This window comes from Aethalodelphis obliquidens, unplaced genomic scaffold (assembly GCF_003676395.1).
Source record: "Aethalodelphis obliquidens isolate GAN/ISIS:26980383/991018 unplaced genomic scaffold, ASM367639v1 scaffold22, whole genome shotgun sequence".
NCBI lineage: Eukaryota > Metazoa > Chordata > Mammalia > Artiodactyla > Delphinidae > Aethalodelphis > Aethalodelphis obliquidens.
The window spans coordinates 25923490-25949757 of NW_020837966.1; the positions used below are offsets into that span (position 1 = coordinate 25923490).

General features: G+C 39.7%; 1 protein-coding gene across 3 annotated transcripts in view; it reads right to left on the reverse strand.

Moving 5' to 3' along the window:
- Window positions 1–26268, reverse strand: part of SUMF1 (sulfatase modifying factor 1) — a 451940-nt gene that overhangs the window by 200449 nt on the left and 225223 nt on the right. For 2 of the 3 annotated variants that reach the window (XR_003435893.1, XR_003435892.1), the window contains exon 10: window positions 15671–15812. The exons of the other annotated variant lie outside the window; for it this stretch is intronic. The gene's annotated coding sequence lies outside the window, so the exon portion shown is untranslated. The remainder of the gene's footprint in view (window positions 1–15670; window positions 15813–26268) is intronic. 3 annotated transcript variants of the gene reach the window in all.

Sequence of the window (26268 nt, forward strand, 5' to 3'; positions counted from 1 at the left end):
TGAGGTGTTAGTTAGGTGATAGTTGAATGTGAATTTCATAAATGTATCTAAATGTGCCAGACAAATACAAGAATTATCTGAATAATTCAGGCTACATGATTTTATCTAAATTAGACCAGACAACTGTATCAAAACATAAATTAGCAAATTGTTTCCTTGCCAAAGGAGGCTTCACATTTCAGAACCGAGTCTGAAGAATGACCGGTGTTGCAGGTAGATGGGCTTGTAAGATGGGGAGGAGATGGAGCTGTGGGCTGGGGAGTACATGCTAAACACTGGGGACAGCATGTTCGGAGGTGAGAGAAAGCACAAAGTTCAGGAGTAAGCTAGTTCTTCTGAATATCTGAAACATGAGGCGCCAGAGGATGTGGTGAGAAATGCGATTGTGGTCAGACCATGACGTCCTTTTGTGCCAAGCTGACGAAAGCGCACTTCACCCTTGTAAGCACCTTCAACTGGAGGAGTGATGTTATTAAATGTCTGTTTTAGAAAGATCCTGTCAAAAGCAAGATGGTGTGTTTAATGCAGCAAGAATGGAGGCAGGGAGATCAGGCAGAAAGTTTCCGCAGAACACAGACTTCAAAGAGGACAGTGGCAATGCAAGAAGGGGGCAAAGAACAGAATGTACTTAAATCTAAATCTTGATTTGATTTGAAGTGTTTGAAAAACTCAATCCACAATGTTTAATTGTTGATTAGACTTAAGCCAAGGGGGGAAAAAGAGCTGTCTAAGATGATTTGCAGATTTCTGGCTTGGGGAAACTGAGTGAATGGTAGTGTCAGTACCAAGATTAAATACATGTGGGGGAGAAGATAATTTTGAAAGAAAGATGATAGGCTTGATTTTGGACACATGGAGTTTGTAAAGCTATAGTATTTAACATGTGCGTTTTCTAGGTATATGCTCAAAAATAGGGCCTAAAGCCCAGCCAAGAATAATGAACAGCAAACTACTGAATGCAGGCATTCTTCCAAGCACTTTCCTTATACAATTCATTTAATCCTCATAACAACTCTGTAAGATAGGTGCTATTAGCTGTTTTGCAGATGAGGAAACTGAGGTTCAGAGACGTTAAGTGACTTGCCTAACGTCACAGCTAAGAGTGGGTTTAATAGCACACTTTCTTAATCTCTAAGATATCTAGCCAAACCTTCACTCTACAAATGAGAAATTGCTATTTACCCAAATTCATATAACTAGCAATTATTAGCCAGGATTAGATTATGGTTACCCAGTCTGGAAATTAAACTTGGGTTCCCTATGTGGTTGGTAAGAATTCTACTACTAAAACATACCTCTCTTTGAATATTCAAGGAAAATAAGCTTACAATTATTTCCTAACTAAAACAGTAATATTTTGTTAGTTTGGGAGGTTACAAAATCAAGTAGAAAGAGTGAAAATATATTTTATGTAACTGCTATCTATACCAGAAGGTGACATAGGAATTTCTACACAGAGAAGAAAGGAAAAACACTGGTGTACAACTAAGAACGTCTCATATTGTGCTCCCATGTGAGGGTGGTCCTCTGACTTATGCTTGGTAAAAGGACCAGTTCTTAAGTCTGTTTTCCCTAGCTCTAGTTTCCATTAAAGCTTTTGTTCAAGGGAACCCCCGTCTCCCCACCTTCACCCCCTTCCTCCTTCCTGGTTAATGAAATGCCACTGCCACCAAGGTTCCCGCCATAAGTCACTACTTACACTGAGGAACATGGTTATTTAAAAGGATGCTTAAACAACATTCTCTGACCGAAGAAGCAATAGCAAATACTTCTACCCGGGGATGTCACCATATATAAAAGTGTTGTACACAGAAAGGAAAGGGAGAAAGAAGATCTGAGCTCTAGTCTTAGTTCTGCCATTAGCTACTGTGACAGCTTGGGCTAGTCATATCAATTCTCTGCATCCCAGTTGCTTTGTTTGCAAATGAAGGGCTTGGATCAAATGATCTCCAAGTTCCCTTTCAGTTTTATAACTGCAATATTTTGCAAGATTCCCAGAATCTCCCTTATACCTGGGCAAGAAGGACTCCTGTCCTGGGACCCATACTTGAGAGAGTCCCTAGGACCAAACCGATGAGCCTACCCTTGAACCCAGCTCCAAGCATCCAGGACACTAGAATTCTCTGCTCAAATGGCCTTGAGCCAGCTTCCAGAGAGGCTGCTGTCTGCAGAGGGTATGACATGCATACTGAAATATCCACACGCATAGATGGGCAGAGGGCTGGTGGAAGGGGGCACAGGCCACTGAGTGGTTGCCTCTACTACCATATACTGGCACCAAACTCCGAGGAGTCCAGAACCTAGCCTTCCAAGTCATTACAATATTAATTTGTTAATGTAGGAGGAAAGAATATATTTGAGAGTTTGTTAGTGTGATTTACAACTTTTAAATATTTAGACACATAGTGAGTGAGCTATCATTTGTACTCTTGCCCTGGGCCCTGAAAATATGAAAGGTTGCCCTAGAGATTCACATGCAACAGTCCAGGTCTTCAAAGTTCTATAAGTTTCAGTTAAAACCAGATTTTTGCCCACCCCTCTACCTCCAGTTTTTTGTTTTGATTTTTCCTGGCCTAGCTCCTATTCCTTGTAAGCTTAAATATTCCAATACATTAATTCATGTTAAAATGTTAATGGCTGGACTTCCCTGGTGGCGCAGTGGTTAAGAGTCCGCCTGCCAGTGCAGGGGACACAGGTTCGAGCCCTGGTCCAGGAAGATCCCACATGCCGCAAAGCAACTAAGCCTGCGTGCCACAACTACTGAGCCTGTGTGCCACAACTATTGAGCCCACATGCCACAACTACTGAAGCCCACAGACATAGAGCCCATGCTCCGCAACAAGAGAAGCCACCGATGAGAAGCCCGTACACCGCAACCAAGAGTAGTCCCCGCTTACCGCAACTAGAGAAAGCCCGCGTGCAGCAATGAAGACCCAACAGAGCCAAAAATAAATTAATTAATTAATTTAAAAATGTTAATGGCTAATAGTGCTGACCCATATCACCCTTCCAAAGTATTGATATTTTAACAGAGGTTTCAATGCCTTATTGGGGAGTTCTCAACTTTAGTATGCCTATAAGTCACCAAGAAAGCTTGTTTAAAATTCAGATTACTGAGTCCCAGCCCAGAGACCCTAATTCTGTAGGCCAGGGGTGAGGTCCAAGAGTCTTAATGTTCTAAAAAACACCTGAGGAGGTCTACAGATGGCACATTGAGAAACAGTAACTTATTTCAAAAAAAGTATTTTTGTAGTGCAAATTTTAGGCACAATGGCAGGATATGGGGAAGATTTGGGGGGAAATCTCAGGTATAGTTTCCAAACACTTCAGTTTGTACTAGTAGATAGTAATCATAGTCAAAACCAGTACCATACTTTATAGTTAACAAAACAGACTCAAATCCTTAATCTGAGACACTCCTCACAACAACTCCACAGGTAGATTTTATTATCTCCATTTTACATACGAGGAATCTGAGGCTGAAAGAGGGGGCAACTCAGCAGCTCATACACTCAGCCCTAGTCATGAGTCTCCAAGTATTCCTTCTACTACTCCTGCTCAGTACTCCTTCCATTACTCCTCAGGCAGCCCCAACTCTAGGCTTATTTTAGACTGCAGTAGACAATGGCATTTGCTTGAGGGTTTAGTCGTGTAACCTGACACCTTTTTACCATTGGTCAGCTGGGAATAAGGGAGTTTAGTTGTCTGGAAATTTGCCTAAACCGCCTTGGAGAATTTCTCCATTCCAGGTACTAGAAGGAATTGTGCTTACATTTAAGGAACAGATTACAAACAGAAAGCTTGATGTCTGAGGCAAGGACAGTTAAATTTACTACAATCCCGATATATGAAATTAAGAATGCTTATTAACATTTAGTAGTGTTTTGAAATAACCACATCCAGATTAAAATAAAACAATAATAAAGCTAAAACAAAAGCAAGTTCATTAAAATCTAATCATGTCCTTCTCCTTTATGTATTAAAATGGAAGCTGTGAGTGATGCCTTTAATTATAGTCCTGACGTTTCAGTTGCTGAGCAGTTTATTTAAAGTGACAGTATCATTTTCTTATTACATAATTACTCCTACTGAATTTGTAATGTAAACAAATAAGAGGCTAATAATTCAGAGACAGAAGGAAAACTGATAGTGCTCACCAGATAATAAGCTTAATGTACTTATTTGCAGATTGCTGATTCAGACTTAATTTAGTCTCAGAGCTAACTAATTAGAGGAAAAAGTGTCACATGCTCACTTCTTTGGCAGGATCTGCACCTAAAGAATCTATGGTGTTAAAGACAAAAAAGATTCAAGGAAAAAAATCAGTGTTCACACTGAAAATCAGCATATGATTTTCCTATTCTTCTGAAACCTGCATATATGATTCAGGATATCCAAGACCAATGGGAGGAAGTCGAAAGGAAATAGAATTCTCATTAATTAAAGTAAATAATTGGGAGGTGGTCCACAATGTAATGGGCTATCTTATAAGAAGTAAATACCCCATCAAAAAAGGCATTAAAGAAAAATAGTAAAAAGACTTGGTCTCAAGATTGTTTTGAAGGTCACTTCAACTTTAATGTTCTGTGATCTCACAATGAGATAATTAATAAATCCAATTTCACCCCTTCAGGTATTTACAGAAAAATAATTTTCCCTGGTTTAAAATATGCCAGACACTTTCCCATATGCTTTTTAAAACACATTTAAACAGTTCTGTAAACTTCTCTGTGATTTAAAATAAGGTATGATCATCTTATGTCATATACAAGGAGATTCGGTCAGTAAAATCTGAATATGAGACAGTCAGACCTATGAAGCAGTCCTATGAAGCAAGAAGTTAGGAGTTTCACATATCATGCTCCTGTTGTATCTACATATTTCCCTAGAGAAGTCATGTTGTATGCAGAAGGTATGGTCCTTGCTTAATGAAGAATCCATAGCTGAAGCTCCAAAGAGAGCATCTGAACATCACATGTACCCCATCTTACTATAAAGACAGAATTTTGTATGTTGAAAATGTTCACAGGTACACTCAATAACCAATAATGGGCGAAAAATGATTTTCAGCTGTAGAAGATGATGATGGGCTTATTTTATTTTTCATTGTTTCTTTGAATCTAATGACAACTAAAGATGCTTGTGAATTACTTAATACAAGATACATTATCCTACTCCAGTCCAATAACCAACATGAAATCTCCCATGTCTTCTGTGCTCAACAGAAAATCTACTGAGAGTCTCCGATGTTCTAAGCCTCAGGCCTAGCAGACAGAAATGCTTCCTTTCTCTAAACTGGGACAGCACACACTGAAGGTAACTACAAAGTCAGTAATAACAAGAACTGTGCAAATGAAATTTAATATTTGGAACCAAAAGCAACAATAACAACAAGGGATGCCACAGTTAATAATAGCAATAATGATTACAGTAATTATAAATTAATAGATCTATTGTAATAAATGTTGTAGTAAGTTAGAGCATAACTTTATGATAAAATATTAATAAGAGAAGAAAAAGTGTTTGTACATATATAGATAACCACAAACATGTGCTAATTGCCAGGATTGTGAATTATGCTGGCTTAAATAGGATCTCCTTGTTCTTATTTATTTAGGAATGTTTTTCCCATGGAGAAAGTTGTTTATGGTAGGTGGGACTAAAATTAGGAATTCTGAAATTCAGCTAGGATGAAGCCACACTGGACATACCAGAAGCAAATGGATATCTCAAACCCATCTTTATTCCTTCTCTGTCCGTATGGATAGTACCTTTAAGATGACCAATTGTGTCATCATTTGTGATGGGGTAATTTTAAATACACTCAAGATGTTGCGAGTTCTACGTTTAACAAACACTGAGGGAGTTTATATCCTTGGCACCAAGACATTAGGACAGTCTGGATCAACCTGGAAGCTCATGCTTATGGGCAGATACTGTATGTCACAAAATACCAAGAACCTACAAGACAATGATCAGAACCTGAAGAACAACACCTCCAACTTGGGGTCAAGTGTGTGTTTGGAGGTTCAATCCTTCCATTTTTTTCCAGTAAGACTCTTCTTATGTGGGTTGTTACACTAATAGGGGATAGTGAACTGGAAGAGAATTCTATTATATGGAGCAAGGGCATAGCCAATACAGTGGATCATCATTATATGCTCTTCAAACCTAGACAAGTTCAAATATATGTTGCTCAGTTAAAAAAATTAATTTAAATAATGTAGGTAATTCTGTCCACCATTTCATTCAGTAAGTATATGGCCAAGAGTGAGTGGGAAGTGAAATGCATTGATCTATCATTTCTTAACCAATCTCAGTTACTTTGTGCTGAAATATAAGAATGTCCCTATGATTAAGACCAATTTTATTGAGTAGTCAGAAGTAATATTTATTATACCCAAATTCTGTCTTACACACAGACTGCAGAAGGTAACTTCTCTATAAAGATGCAAACTAACTACTCAAACTTAAATAAAATTTTCACCTTGGAGAAAATAAGAAGTTAAGTTGGAGAAAATGAGAAGTTAAGTTGTCTGTTCCCATCATGTCAGGAATTCATGAGGTTAGCAAAGTTTCTGAAAATGTACTGAGTCAAACTCTTCTCTTTCTTCTCTATACTACATTGGTGTAATTTTACCCGATTCCAGTAAAAGTTTACATCTACTCCAAAATCAGACATCGATTGAAAATCACTCTGAAGGTAACAGATACAAACCAATATGTTACTAGTACCTTCCAGCAGGACCTGAACCGTTGTGACTATACAGTGGGATAGCAGACCATGGATCTTCTGAACTGATAAAAGAATTAATTATGAAGCAACACAGACAATATACCTTTATGTCAGGAAGCAGCTGAGTAAACCTGTGTTAATTCTAAGACTTGTGCTGCACTGAAACATTGATTTTTCTTCTTCAGACATTTGAGTTCTTGTTCAAATGTGATTTTTTTTTCATTCAGAAGACTGTGAGCTCTTAGGCCCTGGGACTATGTCTTGTTTACTGGTATATAATATCCAGTGCCTGGTACATTATAGATGCTCAATAAGTTTTTAAAGAATGAACAGAATTGTGGATTTTAACTTGAAGAGGACATAATTTGAAGGAGGTTCTGAATAAATGAAAATCAAAGTTGCTTTCAATGCAGCAACTGTAAGTAATCCCAACCACTGGTAATATATACTCACCAACCACTGGTAATATAGCATATGTATATGGAGGTGATAGTATTTGAGTATGTGTGTCAATGATAATTGAAACTTATTGATTTATTAATAACACAGAAGAATCGAAATCAATAATTTTTTCTAGTTTTGAATTTAATGTCTACTGGTAGTTTATCTTAAACTTCCTCTGGACCTCACATTGCCAAATAATGCTTTAACTTAATAGTATTTTCTGACCATGCACCTGGACCTTAACACGCACCTCCAACGTTGCTGTCTTGTACTGACATTGGTCTTGACCCTTGATAGTAAAACTTTTTTATGCACATGTGTTACCTCTCCATAAAACCTCACCCAGTGCAGAATTCTAGGCAGTAGGTTTTCAACAAAACATTTGTTTAATGAAAGTACAATAGGCATACAGGCATCTGAGATTATGTGTGTAGAAGTTAAGAGAGCAGGCTGGGGGCTTCCCTGGTGGTGCAGTGGTTGGGAATCTGCCTGCCGATGCAGGGGATGTGGGTTCGAGCCCTGGTCTGGGAAGATCCCACATGCCGCGGAGCAACTAAGCCGGTGAGCCACAACTACTGAGCCTGCGCGTCTGGAGCCTGTGCTCTGCAACGGGAGAGGCCGCGACAGTGAGAGGCCCGCGCACTGCGATGAAGAGTGGCCCCCGCTCGCCTCAACTGGAGAAAGCTCTCGCACAGAAACGAAGACCCAACACAGCCAAAAATAAATAAATAAATAGATTTATTTAAAAAAAAAAAAAAGAGAGAGCAGGCTGGGAGACACACTGCTGGACCATCTCTTAGAGCACTTTCAAAGAGGTTACTCTTTGAGCCTCATTTTTTTCATGTATAAAACAGGGTTGATAAAAACCATTTCCTCAGAAGGTGTTTGTGAGGATTAAGTGGGGTCATCCATGTAAAGTACTTAGAATAAAGCACATGGTGTCACCCTCTTCTGCCAGGAGCTCTCAGAAATGCTTATTTGTATTAATTTGAATAAATACCACAATGTCACATGTAATTAATGTTAGCTATTATTAGTGATTATTATTAGGTTTCACTGTATAAAATTACCAATATTTCACCATTTTGACCTATAAAAACAACAATTTCAATGGATTTGATATGACATTCTATGAGCTTAAAACACATAGATGATTTGGTCAAGTCTGTCAGTTCTGTTAAATCAGAAAATGTGAGAATGAGGTAAACCGGCTGTCTGTACAAACAAATCCAAAATATTAATCCATTAGTAAGAGTCTCTGAATGTAATAAGCTGGGGTTATATTGTATTTGTATCACTAGTCGGGTCTCAGGACAGAGAAAGTTAATTTAGGAGGAATGAAATTGGGGGAGGCAGGAACCTGAATACTCCACACCAACACATTTCTAAACTTCTCTGATTATCACCCACAACTGACTTCCCACTGGTCCAGCTCAAGGCTAATTTTGTCCAGGGAAATTTTGAAAAGATAGGTATCTTAAAATGAAATGCATAAATTTCCGAGTTAGCAGTCATCATCATCTTGGGGTCAGGAATGATATTCCTGGGGGATTCCTGACAAATATGCAAACATGTTACTGAACAATCTCATGCTATGCTCATTTAGTACCCACTAAATAGCTTCCGAGCTTAGCTAACAGATGGCTGATGGGATAGGTGAGAGGATGCATACATTGTGATGAGGCGAGTGATGAAAAAGGTTAAATTATACAAGGTAGGGAAACAGAACGGAAGGCCTGGATTAAAGACTCAGGGTGTCTAAGAACTAAAGTCAGGAGAAAACTAAAAATACATTATCCACCCTTACCTAGGCTGACACTATCTTCCCACTCTCCCCCTTAATCCTCTAAACCCTTTGGATCAGTGAATACACCTTCCACACTTCCAGCCTTCCAAGTGTGCTCCTATTCTTTGGCTGGTCTAAAAATCACACTTTCCTCATACTGAGATTATCTCAAACTGCCTTTTTCTGCCTAATATGAAGTGACTGTTTTCATCTGAGCATCTGCAAAATCAATTTTCTTCACCCTTCACTTTGGAACACATTTTAAAATAGCTCCAGTAGCTGTTGTGCTTAACAACATCAGTGAATTGCACTCTAATTTGACTTTTCCAAATAATCATTGATATCTGTAAAGATTCTTAGTCCCACCGTAAAAAAAGAAGTCCCTGAACCGAATGATTACTTCTTTAAAAATAAGAAACAGGGCCTCCCTGGTGGCGCAGTGGTTGAGAGTCCGCCTGCCGATGCAGGGGACACGGGTTCATGCCCCGGTCCGGGAGGATCCCACATGCCGTGGAGCAGCTGGGCCTGTGAGCCATGGCCGCTAAGCCTGAGCGTCCGGAGCCTGTGCTCCGCAACAGGAGAGGCCACAACAGTGAGAGGCCCGTGTACCGCAAAAAAAAAAAAAAAAAAAAAAAAAAGAAACAAATATTCTCTGAGTTTTAAACAGTTTTTAAATGAACTAACAATCCTTATTGGGAGTTTTTTTTTAATGAATTGAACACAAGCATTAACACAGGAACAGCTGGACGCTAATCATTTAGCTGGAAAAACTATATTACGTGGCTAGTGGAAACACTAGGGAAGCACGGGATAAATAAGAACTACATGTTGGCAACAGCAACTTGTCTATAGGCAACTCCAAGTTACCAAGTAGGCTTGCATTACTACAAACAGAACAGAAGCAAAAGAGTTTATTATAACATCCTTCCAGCCTCTCTAGAATTTACCATATGAGGCATCTCAGGCCTATGAAGGCCAGTAAGGAGTAGCTTTGGCAATACTGAGGCATGCACTGGTAATATAAGCCCCAATGGCATGTTTAGCAGAAAAGTGACCAGTGACAGCAATAACAATCCCCTACATTTGTAGAATACCGTATCCATTGACCTCCTTTAATCTTGACAACCCTAAGAAATGGGCATTATAAATGAAGTTAAAAGAGGTTAAGACACTTACCAAGGTGACATAAGTAATAAATGGTAGAAGCCAAATTTTATTCAATATTACTCGGTGAACTTTTATTGATTTCTCACCCTGCGCAACTCTCTGTGCTGAGCACTGGGGATACCAGAAAATGTCACAAAGCCTGCCTTCAGGGGGTACACAGCCTGCTGCAGACAAGAGGGAGTGTTCATCCACTAAGTAGCTTTTCACTGTTGAGGGTCTTCCATGTGCCCACTGTGACTGGGAAATAAGCAATGTACAAAACAGACATGGTTCCTGCCACCCTGAAACATGCATTCTGGTGAGGCCAGACAACACGCAATTTAAAATAAACAAGACAACTTATTGAGTGCTATCAAACTCAGTAAAACAAGGTAATATCATAGAGTTTGGGGGATCTAGGAAGCTATAATGGATCGAGGAAAGTCCCTCTGAAGAGATGACATTTTAACCAAGGCTTGAAAAGAAACAAACCTAAAGATCCTGGCAGCAATATGGTTGGAAGGGAGAGACCAGGGAATTCATTTCTTGTCTTGAGGCTGCATTTGTACAGCAAGCCAACTCTTGTTGGAGTGGCTTTCGGGGAAGCTAATGGAAAATATGGGGGAGGAAAAGCTGCCAAATCTCCCTCCCTCCCGTCACGTACACAAAACAAGCCATACCTTGCTGCCTCCTTGAGAAAGAAACAAACCTGGTGTGTTTGAGGAACAGAAAGAAATCTAGAGAATCCAGCACCTAGCCAGTGAGAGGGCCTGGTAAAAACGCAGGAGGAATGGGCTCCATCACGTAGGTCCCTTCCAGGCACAATAGAAGTTTGGATTTTATTTTACTGAAAGTATAAACCAATGGAGGAGTTTAAGCTAGAAGTGACATGAAGTGTTTTACATTTTGAAAGAACTCTGGCCCCAGTTTGGAGAATGTATTGAAAGAAGGCAAGAGTGGAAACAGACCAGTTTAAAGGTGAGAGGTGAAAGCTTTGGTATATATTTAGGCTGTAGCACCAAAGGACTTGCTGTTAATTAGATGTGCAAGATGATGACAAGAGGGAAATCAAGGTGACTTCCAGATTTTTGGATGGAGCAGCTGAGTCACTGATGATGCTATATCGGGATTGGGAAGACAAAGAGAGTAATAGGTTTAGTGGCAACAAGGGTGAAATCAATAATTCTGTTAAGGTTTGAGATGTGGAAAAAGAATTAAAAATACAGTGTGATAAGTGCCACTGAGATAAAGGCATATGCTAAATAATGTGAAAAGGAAGAGAAAGATTAACTCTGTGAGAGGAGAGGTCAGAGAAGTGAGGTTTACCATGTACATTTAGAAACAATTAAGAAAGGACCAGTGAGTGAGAATGGCACTTAAGGCAGAAGGAATAGCACATATGTAAAGGCAGAAAGTACAAAAATGGAGTCTGTGCAGAGCTTCACCCATTGCGCCAAAGCTGTATCCTGAGGGCAGCCTGAGGTTTCTGGGCATGGCAAAATGGTGAGAAAAGTATGAGGTGATAATTATATGACTAATGTAAAGGAGAAGCTTGAGATTATGAAGACAAGAAGAGTATTAAATTTAAGATTAAAAACCCTGAATTCCAGTCCCTACTCTGCCACTTCACTTCTCTGGGCTTACTTCTTCATCAGAAAAATAAGAGTGTAAAATGAAGCCATTTCTAAGGCAATCTATAGATCTGGAAATTAATAAAACTATGGTTAGTCCTTTTGCATCTAAATTAAAAACTGTTTATTTATACATGTCTACATAAAATGTTTATGTTTTTATTTATACTCACACACACACACATAAATCTTCCACCTCATTTCAAAATGGATTTCAGTCAGCCTAAGTAAATACATGACTGTCTCAAATATTTTTTGAAATGAAGTATTTATGTACGTGTGTGTGAGTATAAGTAAAAACATAAACATTTATGTAGACATGTATAAATGCGTATTTTTATATAGGTGCAAAAGGACTATTAATCATAGTTTTATAGATTTCCAGAACAAATGAACAATCGTAACAAAACAGAAATAGATTCATAGATATTGCTCCTGGTTTCCAGACAGGAGGAGGGCAGGGGGATGGGTATTTGCAGATAAAGGAAGGTGAAGGGGATTAAGAGGTACAAACTTCCAGTTATAAAAGACATAAGTCGCAGGGATGTAATGCACAGCATAGGGAATATAGTCGATAACACTGTAATACGGTGTATGTATGGTGACAGATGGCAACTAGACTCACAGTGGTGATCATTTCATAATGTATAAAAATATTGAATCACTATGTTGTACACCTGAAAGTAATATAATATTGTAAGTCAACTGTACTTCAAGAAAAAGGAAAAAATACGTACCGTTGTATAATAAAGAATTTATCTGGTCTTGGTCCCCGGTTCCTGGGAGATAACCTCTAAATCCTTGGAATTTCCTGAGTGATAGGAGTGACTTTGTTACTCATGAGTCCCTTGCATCATACCTGATTTATACCAGTGAGATAAATCAGGATGGGGGTTAGTCATCGGAAAGACCAACCATGGGATTAGAGCGCTGAGGCTTTAAGCCAGCCCAACCTCCAGGGAGGAGAGGGGGTGCTACAGATTGAGTTCAATCACCTGGGCAATGATTCAATTAATCGTGCCTCTGTAATAAAACCCCAGTAAAAACTCTGGACAACTCTCAGATATGCTTCCTAGTTGCTGAACACATTGATGAATGGGAAGGGTGATGCATTCTTCTTCCCTTCCAGGTCTCATCCTCATTGTCTCTTTATTTGGCTGGTTCTGATTGACATCCTTTCTAATAAAACTGTAATCATACGTAGAGTGCTTTCCAGAATTTTTTGAGTCATTCTAGCAAATTATCAGACCTAAGAGAGTTAGAGCAACCCCCAAATTTATAGCCAGTTGGTCAGCAGTGCAAGTGGTCTGGGGGCTCTTGAAATTGTGACTGGTACTAGAAGTGAGGGTAATCTTTTAGGGAATCGTGCCCTTAACTTGAGGAGCCTGTGCTAACTCCAGGTGGCTGGCATCAGAATTTCATTGCAACATTATAATAACAGAAATTAAATATATGAAGAGCTACAGCCAGGAGGAACAGGAATACAAAAATAATGTGATAAAAGTAATGAGGTTACTACTCGTATCCTGAGAATGAAATCCAAGACAGCGTTATAGGGAATTCAGAGGCAGCATGGTGTGGTGGTGAAGAACAAAGGTTTGAGCCAGACTTACAGGACGCAAATTCCATCACCACTCTTTACCATCTGGGTGACTATAGGCAAGTCACTTAACTCTCTGAGCTCTGTAAAATGGAGATGATGATAATGCCTACTTCACAAAATTGTTATAAGAATTGAGTTAATTCATAAAAAGTGTTTAAAACCATTTCTGATACATAAGAACACTCAATACTTATTGTTAGAATGGGCCACAGTGCAGACCACTGTCAACACATCAAAGCACAATTCAATGAAAATAATAATTTTTTTTAAAGAAAATGCAGTCCAGATGTGAAACTCTTATCACAGCACTGCCCAATAAAACTTTCTGCAGTGACCATAATGTTCTATATCTGTGCTGTCCAGCATGAAAACCTCTAGCCACATGTGGCTATTGAGCACTTGAAATATGGGTGTTTTGACTGAGGAGCTGAATTTTTATTTTACTTCATTTTTAATTTATTTAAATTTAAATAGCCACATGAGGCTAGTGGCTACCATATATTGGACAGTGAAGACGACCAGGGTGTAGTAGACAGCCCACACGCCCTTCAGGTGCTCTTTCATGAACAATATTCCTCACAGCCAAGCTTCCAGCAAGGACTGCAGATGAGAATTCAAGCCCACTTAACTCTACGTTACTGGTTAAAGGCGGTATCATGTGTTCAGTGTGCATCCAAAAAAGAACAGGTTTAAGATTTTGTTATATAATCAAGAAGCCTACCAATCAGGCATGAGCCTAGAGAATAGCCCACTGACTGTGACATGGAGTTGGGCCAAGGTAATATTTGCAGATAAAGGAAGGTTTTCCTCAGAAAACAGCCCAGAGTTGACTACAGTTTATGAGAACAGGCCCCAAAGTTCTACCTACTTTAACAGGCCATGGCAAGAATTAGAAGAGAAAATGCATATAACTGCTTGGCACAATGCCTTGCACAGCAAACACTAAATCAGTTTTACCTCTTTTATCATCATTATCAGAATTATTCTGTGCTATAAAATGTGCCTCTAATAACTGCAACTGGAGATGTTAATAATCTCAATACAGTGCCCATGTAATATTGAATTGCAAACAGTATTATTTACTGAGTAACTCTTTAAGACAAGCTAGTGGTAAGTGAACAAGCTGACCTTCTATATAGGGTTCTTAGATTTTGACCAATTAAATGTTTGAAGACCTCTGCCAAAACTGATGACTTGGGTTTTGAAGTAACTGATTTAAAGTGAAATAATGAGATCGAAGGGCCATTGTTTGTGGAGGCTACTCTAAATTTGAGAAAATAAACTATATCATCAGCATTTAGGCAAATGCTTATCTATCTATTCCTTATAGCAGGGAAGCATGAATTTCGCTCATCCAGGAATAATATCAAGTCATTAAGAAACATGTGAAGGAGGAGAATTTGAAACATATTGTATTTTGTCTCCCTTAAAATTATCTAATCTACCAAGAAACTTACTCTAATGACCTGAAATATGGGCAGTGGTTTTACAAGTCTCACATATGTATCAATAGCTAGGATTGTGTATCTAGAGCATAACCCATTCCTGTACATAAGCCAAGGGCTGATAGAAGGTCAATAAAATCAAAGTTTATTCAAGGTTCCTAAGAAATGTATTCACAAACTGATGAAGCTTATGTAATGTTGGTCAATAAGACAAGAGCTGTGCCTAAGACCCAGATACTCCTGAAAAATACTGTCCTGAGAAACCTAGAGGAGCAACTTATCAAAAAGGAAATTGGCCTACATCTATATGGAATCATTTAGAGACATCATAAAGCATTTTTTACTAGAATCATCCTATACATGATCCCAGGCATTTGTTGACTTCTAGGCAATAGGATTAACAAGTAGACAAGGACCTAAGCCCATCATGGTAAGCAGTGCTGAATATTCCAAAGGCAAATGACCTTTACCTGGGGCTTTATTTAATCAGAAACTGTTACTGGGACCCAGACTCAGGTCTTCAATTTCCAGGTAATTGATGCTAGGAGTTTTGTCAGCATCACTCTTCTATGAGCACTAACAAATAAACTGAGAATCCTATGGTTTTTCATCTACAAAAGAGAAACAATGACAGCTTCAAAGTCTACTTACCACCAATTCTGAATTGCAATAAGATTAAAAGGAAATAGGACTATGGTAGCAGGGGATGGCTGAGATTGTTCCTTTCAGGTACCTCAAACAATATGTAATCATTTAGATCAATATCAGTTATATAACATTTAAAAACACTGCATGATTAAATGATGTATCAATTAGGAATATTTTAGGCTATGAGGAGCAGAAAACATTACTTTGGTGGCTTAAATATTAGAAACTTACTTTTCCCCACATAATGGGAAGTCCAGATGCATGCAGTTGTTGTTTCTGGTTTACTTAACTCCAGAGCCTTTGAATTCCCTTGATATCTCCCTCATGGACACAGGTTGGCTGCTACAGTTTCAACCATAAGGTCACATTCCAGCTTCAAGAAAATAAAAAGGGAAAGAGGTGGAACTTACTGAAGAGTCCATCTCTAGACCAAAAGCCTGCGTGTGATCATTCAGACCCGACCATAGGCAATTGCAAGGCTTTGCCCGACAGACGTCACAGTGAAAAGCTGCCGTCCCTACACCAGACTTGGTTACAGCCACTGCACTGCAGATTTCTGGAGAGTTGCACTCAAGGAACCCCACCTCCACTCCACCCATCTGAGCCAGCCATGCTCATGCACATATCAGCATAGATACATCTAGCCCAAGCATTTCTCTTCAGACGCCACTTTATCAGAGGCCTTGGCTGAGGCACTTTGGACACCTCCACCAAGACCTCATTACCAGGGAGCTTGACTAAGGCATTTTCTTCATGCTCAATCAGTATTTTTCTACTCCTTAGCCTTCCTCCTCCCCCTCTACCAGACCATGAAAAGGCACGAGCCCTCTGTTCCAGGCTCCTCAGCAATAAAACATTTCCCCTCATCTGCACTGCATGCATCTCACCCTTGCCAGGTGTTGCTCCATAGGAAAAAAAATGGAGCACTAGGGAGCCAGCGCCACTTTTTGCCTCTTGCTTGCACTGCCTCAATAAATAAATAAAGACTTGATGGATACTTTCAGTTTGGCTCATTGTCTTAATTGACCACCTCAACACCTGGCAGCCCGTCACCTACATCAGAAAAATACATCTTCCCAGAGACCCTACAGCAGACTGCTACCATCTTATTAGCCTGAACTGAGATACACATGGGCATTCTGAGTAGTGTCTACAAAGAGAAAGCAGTTGGTGAACAAACCATCAGTGCTTGTCATAATTTGGAAATGAGTTCTATGGGGAAAATATAAGCTCAGGAGTTCAGAAAAGAGAGAAGTTTGCTATGAGCTACAAGGAAATGATTTCATAAAGGAGATTAAACTTTAAACTGTGCTCTAAAAGATAGATAAGGTTTGGAGATGAGAGGGCATGACAGATGGGCTAAACAGACTAAGGAAAGGTTTTGCGGAAGAAATGAGCTCCTAGGACAGAGAAAGGAACATCCCGCTCTTCTGAAAATAGGAGAAAGAGTGTTTTAATTCAGGAAATAGAACACAGTTGCCCATCAGGGGGATGGGGAAGCCACTCCTATGGGAGAATCTTTAGCACATCTAGTGCTAGCAAGTAAACTAAGAAATGCCTATTAAACAATTGCTATTGTCTCGCCAAACATGTCAGTAAACATTTATGCCAAACAAGTGGCCTTAATACATGCCGATTACACTCTGGAAAAAGCAAGTGAAAAATTCCTTGTGCAAAAAAAGGAAGAAACCACCATCCTGCAACTAGCTCTGCTTTAACTCCCACTGAGATCCACAGGGTATCCGTTCATGGAACCAAAGCAGCATATGGCCCTAAAAATATAAGCCTCTGATCTTACAATTAACAGAGTAATCTTAAAATTAAAGCATCAAATCAAAAACACTTCTGAATAACAACAGTTTAAGTTAATGGTTTCTTTCTGTTTGTTTTAGGCTTTCTTGTGTGGGAAGAGAGAGAGGGGCACTGGTCAAAGGGAAAATGTATTCAATAATTGCAGCAGATACGATCAAAGCAAAATTTTCTCTATATTCCCTAAAAGGCATGTTTCTCCTGTTCTTTAATTGGAAGCAAAGGTCTAAACAAGCAGTGGAAATAAAACCAGTGAGAGGGGCTCTTTCACATCTCTAATTATACCTCCTATGCAGTAACAGGCAATTGGACACCAAAAGCTCGGGGACCAAGACCTTTCCTGCTATGTCCAAGTAAGCTACACCAGAAGGAAATCTATAGTCAAAGTCCCCCTTCAAGATAGTTCCCAATAGTCTCATTTTAAAAGTAGATCCTTTTTCTTATCTGACCCTAATTGGTAATTAGCTATTCCTTCTTATTAATCTACCCAAGTGACTGTTTCTGAATATTAAAATGTGGGATTCTTTCATCATGCAATTATGCTGGACATGGAAGGAAATAACAAACTGTAAACTTACAACTGTAACCTCCTAAAAGTTAAGAGAATCACAATGGCCCACTGAAATAGGAGACATTTTAATTAATATGCCTCCCTGTGGCTTTGCCTTTCTTCTTGTATGCTCAGCTGGAGTAATTAGAGCAAAACCTGAGGGGCGCCTACCCCAGAAGCCTCACTCAGCCCTCTCCAGCTGAGTCTCACTCTTTGTTGGCAACTGTCTCCATTGAGGAAGACTCAGCCTGAGCTGTGTAATGTACAACTGCTCTAGGGAATAATCCCTCCCGAGAGCCACCAGGAAGTCGCCTGTTCAAAAAGCAAAAAATTTAAAAATTTAAACCCTATTCACTTTAAAGGAAAAAATGAGAAACAAGCTTTTAAGAAAGATACCTTCCAAGTTATTAACATCTGATACAACTTCCTCTTTAGAGATTTCTCCTTCTTTAACCACGTTTTAAAGTATAGTTTACAATAGCATAAAATATACCCATTTGGAGTATACAGATGAAGTCAGTTTTAGTAAATTTACACAGTTGTGTAACCATCAACACACTCAAGCTTCAGAACACTTTCATCACCCCCAAAATCCCTTGTGTCCCTTTGCCGTCAATTCCTGCTCCCAATCCCAGCCCCAGGAAACCTGCTGTCTCTACAATTTTGCCTGTTCTAGCAATTTCATACAAATGCAATCACACAGTATATATTCTTTTGTGTGGCTTCTTCCACTTAGCATATTTTTGACATTTATCCATGTTCTTACATGTATAAGTAGTTCACTCCTTTTTATTGCTGAATGGCACTCCACTGTATAGATATACCACATTTTGTTTATCTATTCCCCAGTTGATGGACATTTGGATTGCTTCCAAATATTTGGAGACATTGAGCCTAACAAACATTTGGATACAAGTCTTTTCATTTCTCTTGGGCAGATACCTGGAAAATAAATTTCTTGGTCATTTGGTAAATATAAGTTCAACTTTTTAGGAAAGTGCCAGGCAATTTTTCAAAGGGGAGTGTATCATTTTCCACTTCCATCAGCAACACATGAGAGTTCTGGTTTCTATGCAACCTCAGGAACAGTATTCTCAATCTTTTTTGATTACATATATTTTAGAGGTGTGTAGTATATTCTCAATGGGATTTTAGTCTGCATTTTCCTAAGGACTAACAATGTTGAACACCTTTTCATGTGCTTATTTGCTATTCATAGATCTTTTTTGAAGGTTCTATTCAAAATTTTACCCATTTTTTAATTGTGTTGTGTGCTTTCAGACTATTTACTGTAAGAGGTTTTTTTCATATTCTGAACACAAGTCCTTTATCAGATAAATAATTTGCAAATATTTTCTGCAATTCCTTTTACTTGTCTTTGTCTTTTCAGTTTCTCAGTGCTATCTTTTGAAAAGCAAACATTTTAATTTATCTTTTGGTGTTCATATTTTTTGTGTCCTATCTAAGAAATTCAAAGTCACAAATATTTTCTCCCCTGTTTATTTCTAGTTACATGATAATTTCAGCTCTTACATTTAGATCTATGATCCATTTTGAGTAGAACTTTGTGTTATGGTATGAAGTAAGGGTCCAGGGGTTTTATGTTTTTGCTTTTGTTTTGCATAGAGACACCCGATTGTTCCAGCACCATTTGTTGAATAGACTCTCTAACTCCACTGAGTTACCTTGGAAGTCTGTCAAAAATCAAGGGACCATGTATGGGTTTATTTCTGGACTCTGTTCTGTTCCACAGATCTACGGTCTAATGCTAATACCACACTGTCTTGATTACTGTAGCTTCACAGTAAGCTTTGAAAATCAGGTAGCACAAATCCTTCAACATTGTCTTTTCAAAATTGTTCTGTTTATTGTAGGTACTTTGAATTTCCATTTAAATTTTAGGATTGACTTGTCGATTTATATTTAAAAGCCTGCTGGGAATTTGACAGGGATTATGTTGAATCTATAGATCAATTTGAGAAGAGAATTGCCATTTTAACTAAACTGATCTTCAAATCCATGACCATAGTTTATCTTTCCGCTTACTTTCTCTCAGCAATGTCTTATGGTTTTCAGCATACAGTTTTCTCTCCCTTTTGTTAAATTTATGCCTAAGTATTTTATTCTGTTTGATTCCATAGTAAACAATATTATTGTCTTAATTTTAATTTTGGATTGTGAATTGCCAATAAATAGGAAAATAACAGTTGATTTTTAGATACTGATCTTGTAACTTGTGACCTTCCTAAACTTGTTTAGTACTTCTAGTAGCTTTTTGACAGATATTCCCTACATACAAATCAGATCATCTGTGAATAAAAATAATTTTACTTCTTACCTTACAATCTGTATGCCTTTAATTTCTTATTCTTGCCTTATTGCAAGAATAAGAAGTTAAAGAGTAGAATCTCCAGAGCAGTGTTGAATAAAAGAGGCAAGAGCAGATATTCTTTTAAATCTTAAGGAGAAAAAGCATTCAAGCTTTTAATATTAAGCATGTTGTTAGCTGTAGCTCTTTATCAGGGTAAGGAAATTTTCAACTATTCCTAACTTGTTGAGAACTTTTATCAAGAATGCATGTTGGATATTTTAAAAAAACATTTTATGTCTACTGAGATAATCACATGGTTTTTGTCCTTTTTTCTATTAACATATTATTTCACCCTAATTGATTTTTGGATAATAAATCAACTTTGCAATGTAAGGCACTTTGAAGTTACCACTCCACTGTAACAAGTAAAAAGATGAACGAGTTGAAAGATCAGCTCTTCTTAGATCCATCAGAGAAGTGAAACCACAGGACAAACTGCTGCTCCAAAAATTGGAGAGACAGACAGGCAGATACAGAGAATCGGAACCTACTGGAGCAGAAACATCCATAGAAACCAATACCAGGGTAGGAAAACTTGAACTGTAATTGACAACTGCTGGAGGCTCAGTGTGCAAAAGTCTGAGAGAGAAAAACTCCAGGGGGACCCAGTCATGGGGTGGGAGGCACACTTCTAAGTTTTACCTCTAAGAGCTTCACCCTGTTCTCGCGGTGACTATTGGAGAGAAACCCTCTTGTGCTTGCAGCATGGGAAGGGAAAAAGGAATCATTTTGAAATACACTAGACCATTCTGTTTTCCTTAACAAGGCCTGCCTTCAGGAGAAACAATTTTACCAGAGCCTAACCTACCTGTGAGAAGAGAAGCCTCAAACTCCAGCTCCCTCTAGCCATCCCATCCCACCTAAATGGTGGGGGAGGGGGGCGGGGTGCACTAGGAAGCACTGTGGGAGGTCACAATCCAGGGGCACAGGCTCACCAAAAAACTGAACCCGAATCAGAGGACTGTAGAATATTTCCCCTCTCCCCACACTTTATCACTGCATTAAAGCCCTACGTACCATGGTTTCCTTTTACCCAGTATATCATAGGCACTTGCACAAAAAATTAAAAGGCATACTAAATGGCAAAAAGCACAGTTTGAAGATACTGGAAATGCATCAGAACCAGAGTCAGATGCAGCAGGAATGTTGGAATTAACAGAAATTTTTAAACCTGTGGTTAATGTGCTAAGAGCTTTAATGGAAGTAGACGATATGCAAGAATAGATGAATAATGAAAGCAGAGAGATGGAAATTCTAAGAAAGAATAAACAAGAGATGCTTAAGATCAAAAACACTGTAACAGAAATGAAGAATGCCTTAGATGTGCTCATTAGTACACTGGACACAGCGACTAATTTTCTGAAGAAAGAATCTCTCAGCTTGAGGATATGACAATAGAAACTTCCAAAACTGAAAAGCAAAGAGAAAAAAAAAAAAAGACTGAAAAAAGAACAGAAAAGAAATCCCAAAAACTGTGGGACAATTACAAAAGGTATAACATAACACATAATGAGAATAACTAAAGGAGAAGGAAGAGATAAATCAACCTACATTCCTAAAATAAGTACCATTTGTTCATGGTGATAATCCTTTTTACATGTTGCTAGACTCAGGCTGCTATTATTCTGTTAAGGATGATTGCTTCTATGTTCATGAGAGATATTGGTCTATGGTTTTCTTTTCTTCGGATGTCTTTGTCTAGCTTTGGTATTAGGGTAACACTGGCTTAATTAAATGAATTAGGAAGAAGGTCTCTTGCATCTATTCTCTGAAAGAGTTGGTGCAGAATTAGTATTGTATTTTCCTTAAATATCTTATAGAATTCCCTGGTTGAACCATCTACGCCTGGATACTTCTTCATGGGAAAATATTCTTTTGATGATTCAACTAAATCATTGGGGAACTATGTATGATATATGCATTGTAGCTCCATAGCTGTCTTTCAGGAAGCATAAATTCCTATTTTCATGGAGTTTACACAAGTCAATCATGCCATAATAAAAAGTACTATTTGATTACATACAGGCACAATGGTGGACAAAGCATTGGGCTGAGACTTGTATTCAAATTCAGCTTCTGTCTTTACTTGGTAGTTGGGCCTCAGTACTCAGGCATCCTAAGCCACAGTTTCCTCATTGTAAAATGAGAGAGTAGAAGGTTTCTAAGATCCTTTCAGTACTTAACTAACTTGGTCTATGATGAAAGTGTAAAAATGAACTTTATCGCAAATGACAATTGTTGGGAGCCAAGAAGTTTTCGCCATTAGAAGATGGCCGATACCCTGCTTCTCTTCCTGATTTATGAGATAGAAGTTCGCGCCTAAAATGAAAGCCCGCGCACGCAGCACCAATGATGATTAGCCAAGTACTTCCCTCATTCTGAATCCCGCCCCCCTTTCTCTGCAGTGTATAAATACAGCTACCGCAGCAATAAAAGTTTGAGGTTTGATCAGGATTCTGTCTTGCCTCCATTCTTTCGCGTCTCCTGCCCTTCCCCCTTTTTTCAACCCCCACAGGTTCCTCCTCGGACTCACAAGGATTTGTCCTGCTGGTCGGGACTCCCGGGGACGCCCGGGGCCGTACACAATTGGCGCCCAACGTGGGGCTCGAGGAACGGATCCTGACGGAGGTAGCACGCTTACGAACGCCTGGCCAGGCACCCACTGAGCCGCCGCGAGACTTACTCGAAAGTGCAGCTTGATTAGGTCCCCGGAGGACTGGCCGCCCTTCGGCCGTCGTGACCTGAGGATAAGGTAAGCGGAGCTATAAATATGGGACAGGAATTGAGTTCCCATGAACTCTTTCTTCAGGGGATCGAGGATTCCCTCAAGATGCGGAAGATTAAGGCTAGAAAAAAAAAAGATTTGCGTGAATTTTTTATGTTCTTGTCTGATGTTTGCCCATGGTTCCCACAGGAAGGGACAATAGATAAAAAATGCTGGAATCGTGTAGGAAATTGTTTAAATGATTATTATCAAACCTTTGGGCCTTCTAAAGTGCCTGTGACTGCATTTTCGTATTGGAATTTAATTAGGGAGATTCTCATGGGTCATTTTTTTGACCCCGATGTCCAAAAGGTTGTAGAGACCGGGGAAACAATTCTTAAAGCAGCCTCTCGTCTCCATTCAGCTTGTCCATCCGTTACCATTGATATGGGTTCAAATGAAGAGTTCCCAAAAATTCCAGAAGCCGGTCATCATTATCCCACAGATGATAAAGTTATCCCAAAGATTTATCCTTCCCTTACTGCTATTAAGGGTGATCCCAATGATGACCAGCTTTCCCCCCAAGATCAGGAAACTCTCGATGAGCAGGCTGCTCGTTATCATCGCAATGATGATCCCTGGGGATTCCCCCTTTTGAAGCCTCCACCATCTTATAATACTCCTCATCAGATGCCTGCCTTTAGCGCCCCTGCTCCCATTGCCCCCCTGATTGATCCCCTTCGACAGGCTAAGATGGCCTTAACCCAGGAAATTTCCTCTTTGAGAGATGTTTTACAACAAAAACGGGAACGCTTGGATCTCCTAAAGTAGCTTAAGGCCCTTGAGGTGGAGCTTACTTCTTTTAATGTCTCGAACGGTCCCAATAAACCCCCGCTTCGACAAAAACCAGGATCCATTAAGTTAGCCTTCCCTGTTACTCGCAGTCAAAATTTACCCACTCAAGGTGAAATTCAAGCTGAAGATAGTGAGGAAGGGGAAGAGGAAGAGGGAGAAGAATCTCCTGAACCTGATGAGGGACCAGATATTCATAATTCTTCTGGGGGCGGCCCTTTTGAACATAAATATCGCCGCCTCAATTTAAAACATATAAAAGATTTAAAATCTGCTGTCAATAATTATGGGCCCACAGCCCCTTATACATTGGCAATCTTGGAGGGATTAAGCGATCGCTGGCTGACCCCAAATGATTGGCTTACCCTGGCTCGGGCCACCCTTTCTGGGGGAGATTTTGTTTTATGGCGCACTGAATTTGCAGAAAATTGTAGAGAAACTGCCCAAAGAAATGCTGAAAACAGAACTTCCCGATCATGGACCCGAGATAAATTACTTGGCCGTCCCCCCTATGAATCCAATGAGTCTCAGGCTGCTTTTCCCCCTGGTTTGTTGGCTCAAATACAACATGCTGGCCTTAAGGCCTGGCGCCGTCTTCCGCCTAAGGGTTCGCCCACAACTTCCTTGGCAAAAATTCGCCAGGGACCAGAAGAGCCTTATTGTGAGTTTATTAGCCGCCTCACGGACGCCGCCGAGCGTGTAGTGGGTGATAGTGAAACTGATAATGCCTTTGTTAAACATTTAGCTTATGAAAATGCCAATCCGGCCTGCCAAGCTGCCCTTCGGGCTCATCGTGGTGGTAGCCTGGCTGATTACATTAAGTTGTGCTCCGGAATTGGTCCCTCCCATTCTGTTGGTCTTGCGATTGGAGCTGCTCTAAAAGATTTTATTAAAGATACATCCGTCCTAGATAAACAACAAAAAACTTGCTATAATTGCAAACAACCTGGACATTTTGCCCGGGATTGTTCATTACGTAGACAAGGACAGTCATTAAAGGCTAACCCACAACAACCCCAATATCAATCCCGGGCTCCTCCCACCACCGTTTGCCCTCGTTGTAAAAGAGGCAAACATTGGTCTTCAGAATGTTTTTCAAAAACGGATATAAATGGCCAATTGCTCCCCAAAAAACAGGGAAACTTTTCACGGGGCCAGCCCCTGGCCCCTTCCTTGGAACCAAACCAAGGGGCAATTCGGTTTGTTCCTCAAAAATCTGGACAAGTTCCCTGCACCCAGATGTTGGCTCCCTCTGTCGAGCCACACCCGGAAGCGCAGGATTGGACCTCTGTGCCTCCACCGACTCAATATTAGTCCCAGAACAAGGAGTACAACCAATTCCCACAGAAGTTTATGGCCCCCTGCCCCCAAATACTTTTGGTTTAATTTTAGGAAGAGGTAGTTCCGCTTTGGCTGGCCTCCAAATTATACCTGGTGTTATTGATAATGATTATTCAGGTCAAATTACCCTTTTGGCATCTGCTTTACAAGGCCCTATATCAATCCCTAAAGGTCAAAGGATAGCACAGTTAGTATTGTTGCCCCTAAATTCTTTAAATAAGAGCCATACTAATTGTCCTAGAGCAGATGCTGCTTTTGGCTCCTCAGATGTTTATTGGATCCAACAAATTACTCCTGAAAGGCCACTCCTAACCCTGTGGTTAGATGGAAAGAAATTTGAGGGTTTAGTCGATACAGGAGCCGATGCAACAGTTATTTCGGAAAAATATTGGCCCTCCTCTTGGCCTTGTACAGTGTCTATAACTCATTTACAAGGCATAGGACATTCTACCAATCCTAAACGGAGTTCTAAAGTTCTTACATGGATAGATATTGAAGGTAATACTGGACAGGTACAACCTTATATTTTGCCACATATCCCGTTGAATCTTTGGGGACGTGACATCCTGTCACAATTAAAGTTAATCATGGCCAGCCCCAATGAGGTGGTGACCCAACAAATGCTAAACCAAGGGTTTCTACCAGGCTTAGGCTTAGGAAAAAATAATCAGGGTATTACACGACCTATTTCCCTGGCATCTAACATAAATCGCCAGGGCCTAGGCAGTTCGCCTTTTTCTTAGCGGCCATTGACCTTCCTGTGCCCCATGCGGACAAAATACGATGGAAAACTAATGATCCCGTTTGGGTGGACCAATGGCCTCTAACAGAAGAAAAACTTACAGCTGCCACAAAGTTAGTGCAGGAACAATTGGCCGCTGGACATTTAGAAGCCACTACTTCGCCATGGAATACCCCTATATTTGTGATAAAAAAGAGATCTGGCTCATGGCGACTTCTCCAAGATCTTAGGGAAATTAATAAAACAATGTTTACTATGGGAGCTTTACAGCCTGGCTTGCCTTCTCCTATTGCCATTCCAGCTGGCTATTTTAAAATCATTATTGATCTTAAAGATTGCTTTTTTACTATCCCTCTCCATCCTCAGGATAGAGAGCGTTTTGCATTTAGTCTCCCAGTAATTAATTTTAAAGGCCCAATGCCACGTTTTCAATGGAAGGTCCTCCCGCAGGGTATGGCCA